Genomic DNA, 20,388 nt, shown 5'->3' with positions numbered 1-20,388 from the left:
CTACACAAAAATAGACTCAAAATGGATGACAGACCAAAACATGAAACAGGAATCCATCAAATCCTAGAACAGAACATAGGCAGCAACCTCTTCAACCTCAGCTGCAGCAACTTCTTACTAGACATGTCTCCAAAGGCAAGGGAAACAAAGGCAGAAATTAACTATTGGGACTTCATCAAGATAAAAAGCTTTTGCACAGCAAAGGAAACAGTTGACAAAACCAAAAGACAACCTATGGAATGGGAGAAGATATTTGCAAATGACATATCAGATAAAGAGCTAGTATCCAACATCTAGAAGGAACTTATCAAACTCAACACCCAAAGAACAAATAATCCAACGAAGAAATGGGCAGAAGACATGAACAGACATTTCTCCAGAGAAGACATCCAAATGGCCAAGAGACACATGAAAAGTGCTCAACGTCACTCAGCATCAGAGAAATACAAATCAAAACCACACTGAGATACCACCTCACACCAGGCAGAATGGCTAAAACAAGACAGGAAACAACAGAGGTTGATGAGGATGCAGAGAAAGGGGAGCAGTCCTAAACTGTTAGTGGGAATGCAAGCAGGTGCAGCCACTCTAGAACACAGTATGGAGGTTCCTCAACAAGTTAAAGATAGAACTACCCTATGACCCAGCAATTGCACAATTGGGTATTTACCCCAAAGATACAAATGTAGTGATCCGAAGGGTCACCTGCACCCCAATGTTTATAGAAGCAATGTCCACAATAGCCATACTATGGAAAGAGCCTAGATACCCATCAACAGGTGAATGGATAAAGAAGATGTGGTACACACACACACACACACACATACACACACACACACAGGAATATTACACAGCCATCAAAAAAAGAAATCTTGCCATTTGCCACGACATGGATAGAACTAGAGGGTATTATGCTAAGTGAAATAAGTCAATCAGATAAAGACAATTATCATATGATCTCACTGATATGTGGAATTTAAGAAACAAGGCAGAGGATCATAGGGGAAGAGAGGAAAAAACAAAACAAGACAAAACCAGAGAGGGAGACAAACCATAAGAAACTCTTAATCATAGGAAACAAACTGAGAATTGCTGGAGGGGAGGGGGATGGAGGGATGGGGTAACTAAGTGATGGACATTGGGGAGGCTCTGTGAGACTAATTAATCACAGACCTGTACCCCTGAAACAAATAATACATTATATGTTAATAAATTGGATTTAAATAAAAATTTTTAAAAAACCTTCATGGCTCCCTGATACTTTCATAATAAAGGGACTTCAAGACCCTGCCTCTATGGCTTCTGCCTAATTCTTCAGCTTCTTCTCTTCTTCCCAAATGCACTCTATGATTCATCCATGCCAAACTCCTTGTAGTTCCTCTAATGTGTCCTTGTTCTCCCCTGACCCCCTCCCTTGACTCCCACCCCACTGTTTAATTTCTCTCCCAGTTGCCTGAGATCTTCCCAACCTCTCCTCCTTCTCTTCCCTCTCCTTCTTTTCTTTCCTCTCAGCATTTGCTAACTCCTATTTACCCTGCTGGGCCTCAATTCCAATTTCACTTTATCTGGAGAGCCTCATCTGCCCCAGTGTTTTGCAAATCTGAGTTAAGTTCCCTTCCCATGATCTTTCTCAGAACCCTCACCTTCTCCTTCCATAAAGTGTTAACCCTCTGTGTTGTAATTGTCCATTACTCATCTCTTTCTGATTCTCTCCACCCCTCCCCCCCAACCCAGGACTACATATCCTAAGAACAAGGAGCATGCCTATATTGCTCACCATGATACTAGCATCATACAAAAAGCATATGCAAAGTGCCCAGTGTTTGTTGATTCAATCAGTCTATTAGTCAATTAAGATATCCCATGCTGCAGTAGTAGAGGGAAAAAAGTCTTTGGCTCAGGTGTGGATTCCCCAAGTCCTCCAATTCAACCCTTGACTATTATGTGGTTATACTTTGGCAAAAGACAGATTTATTGCCGCCATTGTGTAGAAAGAAACTGGGATAAAAGATGAACAGCAACAGGTTTCTAATTCATTGATTTCTGCTCTAATCTTGATCAAATGCTTTCTCATGCGTGGATTAGGCCTGTTCCTCTGTTGCTGTTCCAGCTTCTTGAGGTGAGAATATAAAAACTGTTTTAGATTTTTCTATTCTTTTGAGTGAGACTTGGATGGCTATGTATTTCCCCCTTAGGACTGCCTTTGCAGTATCCCATAGGTTTTGCACCATTGTGTTTTCATTCTCGTTGTTTTCCATAAATTGTTTAAATTGATTTTTGATTTCCTGGTTTATCGAATCATTCTTGAGCAGGATGGTTCTTAGTCTCCAAGTGTTTGAGTTTCTTCCAAATTTTTCCTTGTTGTTGAGTTCCAATTTCAAAGCATTGTGGTCTAAGAATATGCAGGGAATAATTTCAGTCTTTTGGTATCCGTTGAGACCTGTTTTGTGACCCAGAACATGGTCTATTCTTGAGAATGTTCCATGGGCATTAGAATAGAATGAGTATTCTTTGGTTCTGGGGTGTAGTGTTTTATATATATCTATGAGGTCCAACTCGTCGAGTGTGGCATTCAAAGCTCTTGTTTCTTTGCTGGTTTTCGGCTCCAGTGCTCTGTCTATTGCTGATAGTGGAGTGTTGAGGTCCCCTACTATTAATGTATTTTTATCTATATGCCTCTTTATTCTAGTTAAGAGTTGGCTTTCATGTCTTGCTGCTCCCCTGTTCGGGGCATATATATTTATAATTGTCATATCCACTTGTTGGATACATCCTTTAAGAATAATATAGTGCCCTTCTGTGTCTCTAACTATAGTCTTTAGTTTAAAATCCAATCTGTCTGATATGAGAATTGCTACCCCAGCTTTCTTTTGAGGTCCATTGGCATCCCTTTACTTTCAGTCTGAATGTATCTTTAGGTTCAAAATGAGTCTCTTGTAGACAGCAAATGGATGGGTCATGTCTTTTTATCCAATCTGCAACCCTGTGGCTCTTTATGGGAGCATTTAGGCCATTTACATTGAGACTAATTATTGAGAGAGATGATTTAATGATGCCATGTTGCCTGTAAAGTCTTTGTTTCTACCGATTGTGACTTTCCGCTCTGTATCACTCTTGGGGCCTTTTTACTTTTATAGAACCCCCCTTAATATCTCCTGTAGGGCTGGTTTCGTGGTTACAAAATTGGTCAATGACTGGCGATTCTGGAAGGTCTTTATCTCTCCATCAATTCTGAATGACAGCCATGCTGGATAAAGGATCCTTGGCTGCATGTTTTTCTCTGAAAGAGATTTAAAAATGCCCCCCCACCCTTTCTCTCATTCTAGGTCTGTGTAGACAGGTCTGACATAATTCTGATACTTTGCCTTGGTACGTGAGACATTTCTTTGCCCTGGCCACTTTCAATACTGTATCCTTGGATCTAATATTTGTGAATTGCACAATGACATGATGTGGCATAGGTTTGTCATGGTTGAGCTTGAGAGGGGTCCTCTCTGCCTCTTGGACATGAATGTTTGTTTCCCTTGCTAGATTAGGGAAGTTTTCAGCTACAATTTGTTCAAATATCTCTTCTAGACCTCTGTTTCTCTCCACCCCCTCGGGGATGCCGATGACTCTGACATTGGAGCATTTCATTGACTCAGTAATCTCCCGTAACCTACATTTCTTGAGATTGGATTTTTTTGAGCCAAGTTTCTATTTTAGCTTTCTCTTCTACTAACCCATCCTCCAATTCGCTGATACATTCTTCTCCTTCATTCACCCTGGCCGTCAGAGCCTCTAGTTTTGACTGCATTTGGTTCATAGAAGTCTCTTCAATAAATGGTGCTGGGAAAATTGGACAGCTACATGCAAAAGAATGAAACTTCATCACTCTCTCACACCATACACAAAGATAAACTCCAAATGGATGAAAGACCTTAATGTGAGACAGGAATCCATCAAATTCCTAGAGGAGAACATAGGCAGCAACCTCTGTGACATCGGCCACAGCAAACTTTTTCATGACACATCTCCAAAGGCAAGAGAAACAAAAGATAAATGAACTTGTGGGACTTCATCAAGATAAAAAGCTTCTGCACAACCAAGGAAACAGTCAAAAAAACTAAGAGGCAGCCCACAGACACTTTTCCAATGAAGACATACAAATGGCTAACAGACACATGAAAAAATGTTCAAAATCATTAGCCATCAGGGAAATTCAAATCAAAACCACACTAAGAAGCCACCTTACGCCAGTTAGAATGGCAAAAATTGACAAGGCAAGAAACACAAATGGCTAACAGACACATGAAAAAATGTTCAAAATCATTAGCCATCAGGGAAATTCAAATCAAAACCACACTAAGAAGCCACCTTACGCCAGTTAGAATGGCAAAAATTGACAAGGCAAGAAACAGCAATTGCTGAAGAGGATGTGGAGAAAGGGGATCCCTCCTACATTTTTGGTGGCAATGCAAGTTCGTACAACCACTCTGGAAAACAGTGTGGAGGTACCTTAAAAAGTTAAAAATTGAGCTACCCTATGATCCAGCCATTGCACCACTGGGTATTTACCCCAAAGATACAGACGTAGTGAAGAGAAGGGCCATATGCACCCCAATGTTCTTAGCAGCTTTGGCCACAATAGCTAAATCGTGGAAGAAGCCAAGATGCCCTTCAACAGATGACTGGATTAAGAAGCTGTGGTCCATATATACAATGGAATATTATTCAGCTATCAGAAAGAACGAGTTCTCAACATTTGCTGCAACATGGACGGAACTGGAAGAGATAATGCTAAGTGAAATAAGTCAAGCAGAGAAAGACAATTATCATATGGTTTCTCTTCTATGGAACATAAGAACTAGGAAGATCGGTAGGAGAAGAAAGGGATAAAGAAAGGGGGAATGAAGCATGAGAGACTATGGACTCTGGGAAAGAAACTGAGGGCTTCAGAGGGGAGGGGTTTGGGGGAATGGGATAGGCTGGTGTTGGGTAGTAAGTAGGGCACGTATTGCATGGTGCACTGGGTGTTATACGCAACTAATGAATCATCGAACTTTACATCAAAACAAAAAACAAAAAACAAAAAACAAAAAACAACAACAAAAAAAGATGAACAGCAACAAAAACAGTTACTTCCCTTCACAGTTGTTAGAAGATTCTATTTTTTAGCAATATATGGAGGCTTGATCCTTGCTTAATCCTTTAGACTCCTCTCAAGCTCAACTTGTTAGTGATTATCTAAGTATATTTAGCTGAGACCAGGATCCTGAATCCTTAACTTCCTTCCACAACCACAGCCATTCCTGGAGGGTCAGTACCGATTTGCCCATTAAGTCCTGCAGTAGCTTAGTGCCGAGGGTCCACCATAGGTTTAGAAGACCATGAACACGTTTTAATTTCTTTTGAAATCAGAAGAAAAAATAAACATTCAGATCACAAAAAATGTTAATATATTTGTCTTTATACCAACACAGTCATAAAATATAATTTTTAATACTTTCTATGGAGGAAAGTGTCAATGAAGTCAGTAGTGCCAAATGCTCATGAAGATCATGATTTTAGTCCTGCTGAGTGCCTCCAACGTGATATATGCAGAGAGGACAAGGCTAAGGAGTTGGGATCATCACACTACCTCTGGGCCTTGATGGAGCCCCTATTCCTGGTGAGAGGGTTGAACCATATGGAAGAGTCAAGGATTGCTTCCATGCCTATGGCCTAAGGCCTGCAGATGGGCAGACTGAGGCTTCTCTTAACTTTTGTCTTAGGCTTGTACAGGGATTGTCAGTAACCTACCAAAGGAAACCAGAATATGTCACCTCAAAATACGCCTCTTTAACATAAAAATTATCTTGAATTAAAGACAATTAAGCTGTAAATACAGGGAAAAAAGCTCCCTGTTTTTTACCTAAAGGCAGAAAATAAATTCTCCTTTTACTAGAGACAAATTCCTAGCAGCCCAGAGTTGGCACCAGAGGAATCTGTAAACAAACGTTATTAAATTTGCCCTACTTGAGGAAGATAAGAACTACCTAGCCCCAGTAGGACTATCCCAAACCCAAACCCCTCTGCCTTGTCAATTCTTCAAAAATTTATTGTTTCTTTGCCTCAAAGGTGTAAAAGCTTCCTGCTCTGGTCATTTCTTTTAGTCCTCAGTCTCTTGTGAGGGCTTCTATATACATGTAAAAAGTTAATAAGTATGCTAAGTTAAATAAGTTAAGCAGAAAAAGACAATTATCATATGATTTCACTTATTTGTGGAACATAAGGAATAGCAGGGAGATCATCAGGAGAAGAAGGGAAAAATGAAGGAGGGGAATCAGAGGGGGAGATGAGCCATGAGAGACTATGGACTCTGGGAAACAAACTGAGGGTTTTAGAGGGGAGGGGCGTGGGGGGGATGGGCTAGCCCGGTGATGGGTATTAAGGAGGGCACGTATTACATGGAGCACTGGGTGTTACACACAAACAAGGAATCATGGAACACTACATCAAAAGCTAAGGATGTACTGTATGGTGACTAACACAACATAATAAAAAAAAGAAGTTATGCTTTTATCCTATTAATCTGTCTTTATCAGTTTACTTTTCAGACCAACCCGGGTATCCTAAGATCGGGAAAAACTTTCCCTCCCTACACCACTTTATCTCACCAACTACCAAAATAAATTTGCTTCCAGTACTAGAAATATCTAAGAACTAGTTCAATACTCTAATCATTCAACTCCTTATATGCAAACAATTGCACTTCTCTTCTTGGATGGGCCCAGTGCTCTAAGTCAAGAGCACATCAATCCACACACCTTACTACGAGCCATGACTGTGAGGTGAACCAGGCCACAACCTTTCCAGACCACGGGCCTGGGACAAGATTCAAAAACACCCTCAGAACCTAGCTGGAAAATACAGAATGTGAAGTCACATACTTCATTGACAGAAGGGCAGTGGGCCTCAAATACAAAATATAAACTTGCTTGCATTTTCAAACATGTAAGGGAGCCACTGTGTGCAGGAAGAATGCATTCATCTGGGGGGAAGTTTATTAAAATGTAAATGCTCAGAGATCCATCTAGAAAAAAAAAGAATCAGAAAAGTTACAAAATAATACAAACATTAGGGATGCCTGGGTGGCTGAGTCGGTTAAGCATCTGCCTTTGGCTCAGGTCATGATCCCCGAATCCTGAGAGGGAGTCCCTCATTGGGCTCCTTGCTCAGTGGGAAGCCTGCTTTTCCCTCTGCCTGACACTCCCCCTGCTTGTGCTCTCTCTCTCTGACAAATAAATAAAATCTTAAAAAAAAAATACAAACATTACTTCACAGTAAGGTTGGTTACAAAAATCTGCACTCTGCAAATGTGCATCAGAACTGATATTTGGACTGAGTCACGAAGTCAACCAATCAGAATACAGAAATTCCCTAACCGCTTAGAATCCACAAATAAAGAATTGTTTGCTTACATAACTAAGCTGTCACAGTATCTGATTTTGCATTTTGTAGGCAACATATCAGATTAAAATGTGAATTTACTCATGACTAGAGACTACTAACTATAACAACGACCATAAAAATGAGACTACTAATAACACTATTATAAATATTATAAAAATGTCCAAAAGCAAAGAAGCATAAGAACAGAGGAAAACAGAGAAATATCATGTTCCTATTACGGTCAAAAACTTGCAATGAGGAAAACCTGGGTGGCTCAGTCGGTTAAGCGCCAACTCTTGATTTTGGCTTAGGTCACGGTCTCACGGTTCTGGGATCGAGCCAACGTCTTTGGGTCCCCACTCAGCAGGGAGTCTTCCTGTCTTCCTCTCCCTCTGCTCCTGCCTCCACTTGTTCTCTTTCTCCCTCTCTAAAGTAAATAAATAGATATCTAAAAAAGAAAATAAAACCTGCAATGAGTCCTCATTCCCTTTAGAACAAAAGCCAAGATCTTTACAATGGCCTACACCCACCTAATCCCTCCATCAGGCCCACTTTACCACTCTGAGCTCATCTCCCCAGGCTCTCTGCTCTGGGCACCCATCTCCTCACTGTTCCTCAAGTATGCCAAGCATGCTCCTGCTTCAGGGCCTTTGCAATGAGTGCTCTTGCTGTCTGGAAGTCTCTCCCTCAAGGTATCCACTGGGCCACTTCCTCATTGTCTTCAAGTCTTTGCACTTTTTCAATGAAGGAGGCTTACCCCTAAGTAAGTGAACTACGTCATCTACTTAATACCCTTATTGTTTATTGCCTATCTCCCTCTGCCAGAACCAAGATAAAGGGTGAGGACTTTTTCCAATTGGCTCATAGATGGTTCCCAAGCAAATAGTACAGGACCTGACACAGAGGAAATGCTGAATAATTATTTGTTGAATGACTGAAAAAGAAGTAATAACTACACAATAAGACAAAGTGACTCTTTCTGGAAAAATTCAAGAAACACTGATGGGATTTAATGATTTTTAAAAGCGACAGAAATGGTAAATACATCTGATTATTATTTCAACAGGAGAAAAGTGCTTTTTCAAACAGACATTTTAGAAAACTTCAGGAAGAGACAGTCTATATCTAGAAGGATTATCTACATTGGCTACTGAATATATTAAGCATAATCTGACTTAAAAATTGTATTATAGATTACTTTAGTACCTCAACATGTATTAAAATTAGAATTAGAATCTTATCTTTAAAACAAATAATGGCAATTCTTTTGTAATGCTGAATTTTCCTTGTATGATTTTTACTCAGGGACTCACTAGCTGCAGTTAATGAAAAAATCTTGCCTAGTGCCTGACATTTCCTCCTTTTTATCCCCAGGTTTAGGGACAGTCTCCTTTCTGCCACAGATAAATTTAGCAAGTGCAAAATCACAGCATTTGGTTGAGAAGGAGGAATATAAGCGTGAAGGAAGCTGATTTTGCAAAGCTGAAAACATACATTTCACCCTCTGAGAACCAACTCAACCACCTCATTCCAAAGATGCTTTTGGATATGATACTTAAATGTTGAGCTCCCCCCTGTGCCTGGGAGAAGCCATCCAACAATTTCTAGAAAAGCAGACTGGTGTTTGGAAGCCTTCAGTAATGTGGAACAACTCATTACTGTGCTTCCCCACAGAAAGAATTCTTAAAATACTACTTTATAAGAAGGAGTTCTCCACTTGGCTTGGAAAGAACAAAGATATTACTTAGTGGATTTCAAGTGCAGCACCTAAAGCAGAGAAAGGGCTACCCAAACCCAACAAAGTCTACATGAGAGTGGTTTTTAAGGCACATGTGTGTATAAGCTTGCTTCGTGAAAGAACTACGTCTATCTTATTCATCCCTGATTCTCATGATCCACACATGCTGGGCTTTCATTAAATAGTTGTTGAATGAATGAATGGTTCAAAAAAAACAAAAAGAACCAATCACTGCTCCCTAGGTTTGGTTTAGTGTGGGACAATAGCTAAGTGCTGAGTACCTTTTCTTTCTTTTTTTAATGCTTTTTTATTATATTATGTTAGTCACCATACAGTACATCCCTGGTTTCTGATGTAAAGTTCGATGATTCATTAGTTGTGTATAACACCCAGTGCACCATGCAATACGTGCCCTCCTTACTACCCAACACCAGTCTATCCCATTCCCCCACCCCCCTCCCCTCTGAAGCCCTCAGTTTGTTTCTCAGAGTCCATAGTCTCTCATGCTTCACACACATTACTTTCTTAAAAAATTATTGAACCCGATAAATGTTTCTTAAATTTTTTTCTTCATTGCTTCCTTTTGCATTTCTGCATAACTCTTTTATCTTTTTAATTAATTCAACAAATATTTGTTAATCCTTAGCCAAACTTCTACTTCAGAGAAAATGAGAGAATAAATGCCTTGGAAACAGATACCTGGATCTAAATACTTATTCCACCGATCTCTAGCTAGGTGTCCTTGAGCAAGCTGCCTACCTCTCCCAGCCTCAGCAACTACATATGTAATCCTGAACCATACCCATCTCAGCAGATTGTTTAAGGGCTAATTGACTTCATGTATATATACAGGAGATATCTGATAAGTGTTCATTGTCTTCCCTGCTTCCATTTCCTTTAAAAGGTGAGAAATTTAATGGCTGATGATCAAATACAATTTAATCTCCCAGATATTAGAAAACATCAGCCCAAGAGATCCCTTCTGATGGCACAGACTATGCTGTGTGTCACCTATATCCCACTTTGTTTTCCTCTGGAAATGCAGAAAGACTGCATTTCTCAGGCCCCTTGTAGTCAGTGGGTCATGTGACCATTAGAATGTAGTAGAAGTGACATTCAGCCTTAGCCTCTATAAAAATCTTCCAGTCCTGGCCCCTATCTGAATGCAGAGGATCCAACAGAAGACTCCAAGGCCTTATGTGATGTTAGAGGCATGACAAAGGAGTGTAAGGTCCTAAATTATCCTTCTACCCTCACTGATCTGCAATAAAGTATGATATGTAAGCAGTTCAATTTGGGAGTTGTTTTGTTTTGTTTTTACAGCAGTTGACTTACCTTGAATAATTCACCACACAAACTACCACCCAATCCTAGAACTGAAAACCTGGAAACAGATTAATAGTTATCAGTTCTTTCACTAGATTTCTTGAGAGATAAGACTGGGTCCTAACTTCCTGGTATTCCACTCAACACTTAGCATAATACCCTAATAAATATATTTATAATATATATTTTTATTTATAAATAAATACATTTATGTTTATTAAACACATACATATTTTAAATAAAGTCCATCCTCCATACTCTATTTTAATTTAAAATATAAACCTTATATTCTGAAATCATTCCAATCCAGGACACAACCAAGATTTGATGACAATTATAATGGCAATCAGAATGTGATCCCTGGGGATGCCTGGGTGGCTCAATCAGTTAAATATCTGCCTTTGGCTCAGGTCATGATCCCAGGGTCTTGGGATCGAGTCCCACGTTCAGCTCCTTGCTCAGTGGGGAGCCTGCTTCTCCTTCAAACTGCTTCTCCCTCTGCCTGCAGTTCCCCCTGCTTGTGCGTGCCCTCTCTGACAAATAAATAAATAAAATCTTAAAAAAAAAAAAAAAGAATGGGATCCTTGTTTTCCCACTAGGAGAAGGGCTATCGTGGGTAGGAGGAAGTTATAGATACAATCAAGTGTGTAGATAAGAATCCTAGTGGTGCATGCAATGCAAAGCCAGAGGGAATGTTGAAAAAGAAAACCAAAGCTGGGGGCATCACAATGCCTGACTTCAAGCTACATTACAAAGCTGTGATCATCAAGACAGTAAGGTACTGGCACAAAAACAGACACATAGATCAGTGCAACAGAATAGAGAACCCAGAAATGGACCCTCAACTCTATGGTCAACTAATCTTCGACAAAGCAAGAAAGAACACCCAATGGAAAAAAGACAGTCTCTTCAATAATTGGTGCTGGGAAAATTGGACAGCCACATGCAGAAGAATGAAACTGGACCATTCTCTTACACCATACACAAAGATAAACTCACAATGGATCAAGACCTAAATGTGAGACAGCAATCCAACAAAATCCTAGAGGAAAACACAGGCAGGAATCGCTTCAACCTCGGCCACAGAGACTTCTTGAAAGACATGTCCCTAAAGGCAGGGGAAACAAAAGCAAAAGTGAACTACTGGGTCCTCATCAAGATAAAAAGTTGCTGCACAGCAAAGTAACAGTCAATGAAACTAAAAGGCAACCTATGGAATAGGAGAAGGTATTTGCAAATGACATATCAGATTAAAGGCTGGTATGCAAGATCTATAAAAAAAACTTATCAAACTCAACACCCAAAAAACAAATAAATAATCAAGTCAAGACATGGGTCGAAGACATGAACAGACATTTCTTCAAAGAAGACATACAAATGGCTAACAGACACATGAAAAATGCCCCACATCACTTGTCATCAGGGAAATACAAATCAAAACCACAATGAGACACCACCTTACACCACTTAGAATGGCTAAAATTAATAAGACAGGAAACAACAGATGTTGGTGAGGATGTGGAGAAAGGGGAACCCTCTTATACTATTGGTGGGAATGCAAGCTGGTGCAGCCACTCTGGAAAACAGTATGGAGGTTCCTTGGGAAGTTAAAAATAGGGCTAACCCACAATCCAGGATTGCACAACTAGGTATTTATCCAAAGATATAGATGTAGTGAAACAAAGGGGCACCTGCACCCCAATGTTCATAGCAGTAGTGTGCACAATAGCCAAACTGTGGAAGGAGCCAAGATGTCCTTCAACAGATGAATGGATATAGAAGATACGGTTTATATATACAATGGAATATTACTCAGCCATCAGAAAGGATGAATACCTACCATTTACATTGATGTGGATAGAACTAGAGGATATTACGCTAAGTGAAATAAGTCAAGCAGAGAAAGACAATTATCATATGGTTTCACTCACACGTGGAATATAAGAAATAGCACAGAGGATCATAGGGGAAGGAAGGGAAAACTGAATGGGAAGAAACCAGAGAAGGAGACAAACCATGAGAGACTCTTGACTCTGGGAAACAAACTGAGCATTGGTGGAGGGGAGGTGGATCGGGGGATGGGATAACTGGGTGATGGGTATTAATGAGGGCACATGATGTGATGAGCACTGGGTGTTATAGGGAACTGATGAATCATTGAACACTACATCTGAAACTAATTACGTACTATATGTTGGCTAATTGAATTTAAATTAAAAAAAAAGAATCCTAGTGGTGTTTGAGTATTGAGCTCTGGATTATTCTTTCAAATCCTTAACACTTCTTGGTCTCACTGAGTCCTGCAGGGATCATTTTGTCCTTGGATTATATCCTCCAACCACTTCTGTTTTTGCTACTGTCACTTGCATTCTTTTCTCCTGGCAGCCATGCTTCTACCATTGTTGGCTCACTTTTTAAACTAATTCTTATATCTCATCTTTGATAAATTTCTCCTTTCGGCACACAAGCATCCATCCCCAAGTGTAAAAGTATTTGGCACCTAAAGATCAAAATTGCTATCTCAACTTTTACAGTCCCCTTCCTGGTGGAATGTGGAACACTTTCACCCAGAGCTATGTTGGAGAATATTTGTAAGTGATAGTCTCAAAAACATTTCTCCCCTGTAACAAACTGGATCCTAAGTTTTAGGACCAGTTGTTAGCTATCTCCAGCTGAGCTGCCTACCTATTTTCACCAGAAACTAGCAATCAATAATCGCCTTTCTTAATTGCTTAAAATGACTTAATCCCAGTGGCCTGGGTGCCTGTTAATCCCAAAGTATTCTCTGCTATTTTTTATTGTAAACTTTGGTAAGTATAATGTATATTCAGAAAAGTACTCACAGCAAAGTGTCCAGTTCAGTGAACCCATGCACTGTTGTTATTTAGTTGGCTAGTTAGTTAGCTTTCCCCAAAAATCTTGGAGAAAGAGTCTGATAACAGTCCCTGATATCTTAACATCTTTGATGTGAACAGGAAGATTCTCCCCACTTCTCTGCTGCTGCTCACACACACTCGTATCCACATGCTTTTTCTATATAAATAATGAATTAGAGTCAGCATTGGTAATCTATGTCATGAAGGAACTTTGAAGACTTGATATTTAGTTTATACCATTGTACACACTGATTTTTATTAAGTAGCACTTCTTGTTTGCACAAAAACATCTCAGGAATAGAATACATATTAAGCCTGTGCACTACACTCCAAAGGAGATATTTGTATGGTTCACTAGAGTCATATTTATAAAGGACTCAAGACAATTCCAGAAATGGGGTGGGGTGGGGGCAGAACTGGCTTCACATCAGACCAAGAAATCCTTTCATGTCTTCATTCATAATTCACCACATGCTGTGCTCCCTTTCACCACTGCCTTTAAAAATCAAGAGTAAAGATACTGGATTTATAGCTGAATATAAATTTCCATACAGCCAATCTTTCCTACTTTCTCATTACCAAAAAAAAAAGGAAATTATTCCAAAAGGTGGCATTCCAATGTCTATGTTCAATGTCTCTGAGGAAGACAACTGTACACTCATTTAATTCACAGGAAAGTGGATGGTAAACACACAAAAGAAAAAGTATTCTTAGAATTATTATTTCTTGCTGCAAAACGCAACCAATCATTTCCTCTTTTTTAACCTTCCAATTTTGTATTTAATTAAAATATCAGCCTTTTATTTTCCAAAACTATCCCTGAACATGGTCTATCCCAGCTGTAAACCTACAACTGTCTGTCTATCTTCAGATAAAGCTATCATTCCTATTTAAAGAATGCTATGGAAATTCTTTTTTGCCCCATTCATTACTGAACAATACTGTATCCTTCATTTTTATTCTCTTGCTCCAGTGAGCATATTCCCAAAACTAAAAGGAACAAAAGACGATGAGAGTCTGAGATGGGCTTTATTTAGATCATTAGGTCTTTTTTCCTAGAATGTTTTTTACCCTGCACCATTTTTTCCCTTTAAATGTTTCATTATCAAACATTTCTCCAAAGAAGACATGCAAATGGCTAATAGACGCATGAACAGATGCTCAACATCAATCATCATCAGGGAAATAGAATCAAAACCACACTGAGATACCGCCTCACACCTGTCAGAATGGCTAAAATAAACACAACAGAAAACAACAGATGTTGGCAAAGATGCAGAGAGAGGGGAACCCTCTTACACTGTTGGTGGGAATGCAAACTGATGCAGCCACTCTGGAAAACAGGATGGAGTTTCCTCAAAAAGTTAAAAATAGAACTATCCTACAACGCAGCAATTACACTATTAGGTATTTACCCAAAGGATACAAAAATAGTGATTTGAAGGGGCATATGCATCCCAGTGTTTACAGTAGCAATGTCCACAATAGCCAAACTATGGAAAAAGCCCAGATGTCCATCAATGGATGAATGGATAAAGAAATGTGGTGTATATATGCACAATGGAATATTACTCAGCCATTAAAAGGAATGAAATCTTGTCATTTGCAATGACATGGATGGAACTGGAGGGTATTATGCTAAGAGAAATAAGTCAGTCAGACAAAGAAAAATACCATATAACTTCACTCATATGTGGAATTTAAGAACAAAACAGATGAACATAGGGGAAGGGAAGGAAAAATAAGATAAAAACAGAGGGAGGCAAACCATGTAGGGAACAAACTGAGGGGTGCTGGAGGGGTGGTGGGTGGGGGATGGGGTAACTGGGTGATGGGCATTAAGGAGGGAAATTGATGTAATGAGCAGTAGGTGTTTTATGAAATTGATGAATCACTAAATTCTATTCCTGAAACTAGTAATATACTATATGTTAACTAAATTGAATTTAAATAAAAAATTAAGGGGCATCTAGGTGGCTCAGTTGGTTGAGCGTCTGACTCTTGATTTGGGTTTGGGTCATGATCTTGGGGTTGTGGGATCCACTCCTCTACTTTACCTCTCCCTCTGCTTCTCCCCCTACTCGCGCATGCTCTCTCTCTCAATAAAATCTTTTAAAAAATTTAAAAGATGTTTCATTAAATTTTTTTTGCTCCCATTTAGATAGCTACACTTTTTAAAAAATCATAGAACCTGATTTTTCACATATACAACCCCCTCCATACCACCACACCACTACCATAGTTGCTTTGTGGAGAACAGGTGTGCTGAGATTTCTTAACACATTCACACTGCTGCTGTACAGGAGATATGAGAGTCTGGGACTCTAAATGACTGCCCTCCCCCAACATAAATATACATATGTTGAAACTATTTAGATATTCTTAACATGTTTATTTCACTGTTCTTGAATCGAGTTAAGTGAAGCCTCATCCCCCACGATTGTTTTTATTATGTTCAGTTAGCCAGCATATAGTATGTTTTATTTAAATTTTCATGAAAAAAAAGAACTATTTCCTGACACAAGTAATCCTATTTCACTGTTATTTAGGTCAAATGTTAAAACATGCCCAATGGACCTAGAGTAACCTAGTAAAGGGCCAGATCATAGGAAAAGACAGTAGTATGCCCTGTGGGCAAGCAAGAAATGTGAATCTATAAGTGAGCAGGGAATATGAGTCAGCACTCTTCAACCTTGCTGCTGAATTTAATTCTCATCTCCCATATATTTGTCTTTAAAATGTTATTATTATTTAAAAGTTTTACAAAGCACAGATTTTAAGGGTAGTGAAACTATTCTGTAAGAAACTGTAATAGTAGATGTATGTCATTGTACATTTGTCAAAACCCATAGAATGTACAGCACAAAGAGTGGATCCTAATGCAGACTATAAAACTTTGGGTGACAATGACGTGTCAGTGCATGTTTGTAGACTGCAAGAAATGTACCACGCTAACATGAGATATTCATACTGCGGGAGGCTGGGAATATGTGAGGGCAGGGAGTATATCTACTTAAAAAAAAGTTTTCTATCTGGATATTTTTTCACTTAACATTATATCGTATGGAAAAAATAGCTACATAATATGGATATGTCTTCTCGCTGCTCTCAAACCTTCTCTACGTGGCTAAAGGAGCACATTGTGATGGCTTCCAACACCCCTACAACTTTGGAAAAATCACTGTTTCTGAATGTCTTGTTTTAAAGTGATTTGTAGTCTTTTCTCACACATTTCCTGCACCTACACTTCTCATTGCATGCAACTTGTCTCCATTTATTGTCACATTGCCCAACAGTCAGAGATGAGATTAGCTTTTCTAAAACCCGCTTTTATTTTTAGCAATATTTTTTTTTTAGTCTGTATGAAAGAAAGTTGCAGAATTAAGTAATACTGGTCCCCTTCTCTCCAATTTTCTCACACCACCCACTACCCAATCAATTCTACAAGGTCCCATCAGAGATATCTTTTTAAAGAGCCCAAACCCACTCGATGATTTTTTTTTTTGGTTGAAAACCTTGGCTGGCTTCCAGGTTTATGCTGGCATGCCATAAGCGCCCTTCCCAGTCTGATCCGCACTTAGCTTTTTTCTCTTTGTCATTTCCCCAACAGATCACAGCACTTTCCCACTTCCAAAGATCTCCTTGCTATTGCTTTCCTCCTTCCACTTTCCCTTTTTCTGCCTGCAAGAAAGTGTTTATACATCCTTGCATTTCAACATATCTTCTCAGTGAAACCCTCCTTAGCCCCTCAAGATAACAGCAATTACTGCAATTCCTTTTCTGGTTTTATCACCAGCGTGAAACTTTGTTATTATTCATGTAGCTGTTTTTCCACTGGACTGTAAGAAGCTTGAGGCCAACTGACCTTAGTTATTTTTATATTCCCAACTCCTACCTGAGTGGCTGGCACTGAAAAAGGTATCCTGAGAAGTCCAGGATCGTTTGATAAATGCATTCATGTAATCAATACCTATGAGTAGTTCACTTGACCAAAGAGAGGAACCAGAATTCTCTAATCTCACTTATGAAAGGAAGCAATAAAGGTTTTTTCTTATTTCTGCTTGGTTGGTTAGAGTGTATACATTTTACTTGTATTATAATTTTTCAAGGGACATATTACCTCTTCTAATCAATTTAGTTTAGAAGAGCAAATTTCTCTTATTCATGAATATGGCGACATAAATTTGAGTAATGATTATCCACAAAGGTTCATCCATCTATTCAGTCACTCAAATATATTTTGTTTCTTCCATGTGGAACAAACGAAATTCTTCTTTTTATCCATGAGTTTTATCTGGAAGGCAGAGAACAAGACTATTAATATCAATCTCACAAGTAAAGTACAAAATGTCTCTGAAAATTCAAAATCTTATGAAAATGTTGACATCAGCCAAATCTAACTCTCAGGAGTTCCACAAGAATCAGCCCCTGCAGTACTCACTAAATAATGCTTTCCTTCAGCATCTTAAAGCCAAAACCAATCTTAAGGGTTTCAGGAAAGAGTAGTGGTTTCAGAAAATGAGAAAATATGATGATGTAGTGTTGAATGCTACCCATCTCTGCTGCCACCACCACAACTCACCACCTCCCCTCTCATCTACTGTCACACATACACACACACACACCCTCATAATTCCCCTTTTGAGCAAGGCTGCTGACAAAGGCATATACAGGTGCACAATTACTCTTACAGTAGTTTTGCAGGTATAATTATATGGCACGGAAACCAGGTTAAATGAAGTCAGTCAGGTTCCAAAGATTTTCCTGATTTACAGAAAACTTTGTTTCTTAGGAATCCAGGTGGACAAGTTATCAGGTTGAAACATATGTCTGAGTTTGATGAGAAATTCACTGGGCTGGAAGTCATTGGACTTGAATTCGTATGTTGATTCTACCATGGTGATCTTAAAGCAAATTTCTACATTTCCAAATCTTAGTTCGCTCACTTACCACAGGACATAATTGTCCAGTCTGTGTTTTTTGTATTGGGATTTACAAACTCCTCAAGGTATACGGATATGTGCTAGATGCTACGCAAAGGTGAAGGATAAATAGGGACAATTGCACTTAGTGGTAAGTAATTGTAAAACTACTTTTATTAGAAAACAAGTAAAGATATAATTTGATATCAACTTAAAGTTGCAGAAATATTTAAAGATAAAATAGTGAACTTCAAAGGCATTATATATTATGTTCATTCTGAGTGGAACTTTCTCTGTGCCTCCAGACATCTGCTGAATTGGCTCTTTTTCCTCTGCAGAAGTCCTCTAGTGAAAAATGATGGCAAAATATTGATACTCTCCAAAATCCTTTCTATATCTTTTCATCCTATGATTCTTCTGTATTAAACGGCAAACAGCCAGTTTGCCAGTTTGATTTAAACCCTAGTTATAGCTCACTATTGAAACGTAATGCTTTGCATGGAGAGAAGTTAAAATCCTGACTGAGGTATATCACAATCCTAATTCAAAAGTCTGTTCTTTGTGGTAGAGAAAGGAGAACATAGAAGTATGAGGCAAGGAGATTCTGGCAATTGTGCACCTCCATGGGTGAGGGAAAAAAGCAGGAGTGGAAAGTAAGGAAAATATGTAGAACTAGACTGGAAATGTGGCTGGCGGTAAATGGATCTGTCTCGGAGAGGAGTAGAGATGGCATGCTCCCTTCAGGAATAGTAAGAAAAGCAGACTTTAGTAAATATAGTCTAGGTAACTTGATTACTTTGGGTCTGGATGCCTGTGAGAAGTAAAGGCCTTGAAAGTTTAAATAAATACTTCATAGAGAGCTTCCTCAAATTATACCATTCTCTCTCTCCATATTTCATGTACACAGATTAATGTAATTGTAAATCTTGGTGTAATATATCTAGTCTTCATGGTGAATATGATGCTTTTGACTACTGCAACTAACCATAATATATCCAGTTGACTCTAAAATGGCCCTTGAAACCAAGGATGCATATCCCTGCAGACAAATGTGGTATGTTCAGATATTTTACCTTGACAATCTCCATCAGCCAGGAAGAAAATGCCCTGAGGGGACGTTAAAATGGCGGAGGAGTAGGGGACCGCTTTTTCAGCAGGTCCCCTGAGTTGAGCTGGATAGGTACCAGACCAGCAGGAACATCCACGGAATCAGCCTGAGACGCAGGAAGATACATCTGGATCTCTACAAATGAACATCTCCAGCGCTTAGTATCGAGGTACGAAGTGGGGAGCCATGAAACGGCGCACAGATATCGGAAGATAGAAGGGGGAGGGAGCCACCATGTCAGGACACCGGGAAGCGGTAGCCACCTGCACGGGGGAGCAGACGGACCGCGGACCCACACGCCTGAGACAGCAGACTGAGAACGGGAGCTCCGGGAGCGCGCGCAGGGCGGCTGGCGGCTGACGGGCCACCTGCACGGGGGAGCAGGCGGACTCGCGGACGGCACCCGCGAGACAGCAGACTGAGAACGGGAGCTCCGGGAGCGAGCAGGCGGACTCGCGGACGGCACCCGCGAGACAGCAGACTGAGAACGGGAGCTCCGGGAGCGCGCACAGGGCGGCTGGCGGGCCACCTGCACCGGGGAGCAGGCGGACCATGGACCCGCGCCCTGGAAACAGCAGACTGAGTCCGTGAGCCGGGAGCGTGCGCCACCAAGCATCTCACGGAGCTCCGGAGCTCGGCTGGAGGGCCACCTGCACGGGGGAGCAGGCGGACTCGCGGTCAGCACCCGCGAGACACCAGACTGAGACGGGGAGGTCCGGGAGCCCGCGCAGGGCGGCTGGCGACTGGCGGCTGGCGGGGTTGGAAACACAAAGGACAGAGACGCGACGGCCCTGGAAGTGAGGGCTGGGACGCTGGGTGTGGGGTGCACAGCCCGGGATGTTGCAGGGTTGAGCAGCACCAACAGAAACAGAGTTAAAGTGGCCAGAACATCAGTGGAGAACAATCTGCAATTCCTCTGTTCTGAGACAGAGGCTGAATTTCAGCCACTGCTGCTCTGACTCTCAGAAGAGGCATAGCAAACCACCAGGGAACCGCCAGAGAACA

The sequence above is a fragment of the Ailuropoda melanoleuca genome, chromosome 11, assembly GCF_002007445.2.
Source record: "Ailuropoda melanoleuca isolate Jingjing chromosome 11, ASM200744v2, whole genome shotgun sequence".
NCBI classification, from domain to species: Eukaryota; Metazoa; Chordata; class Mammalia; order Carnivora; family Ursidae; genus Ailuropoda; species Ailuropoda melanoleuca.
The sequence above is the reverse complement of the archived record's forward strand: the minus strand, read 5'-3'. Positions refer to the sequence as shown.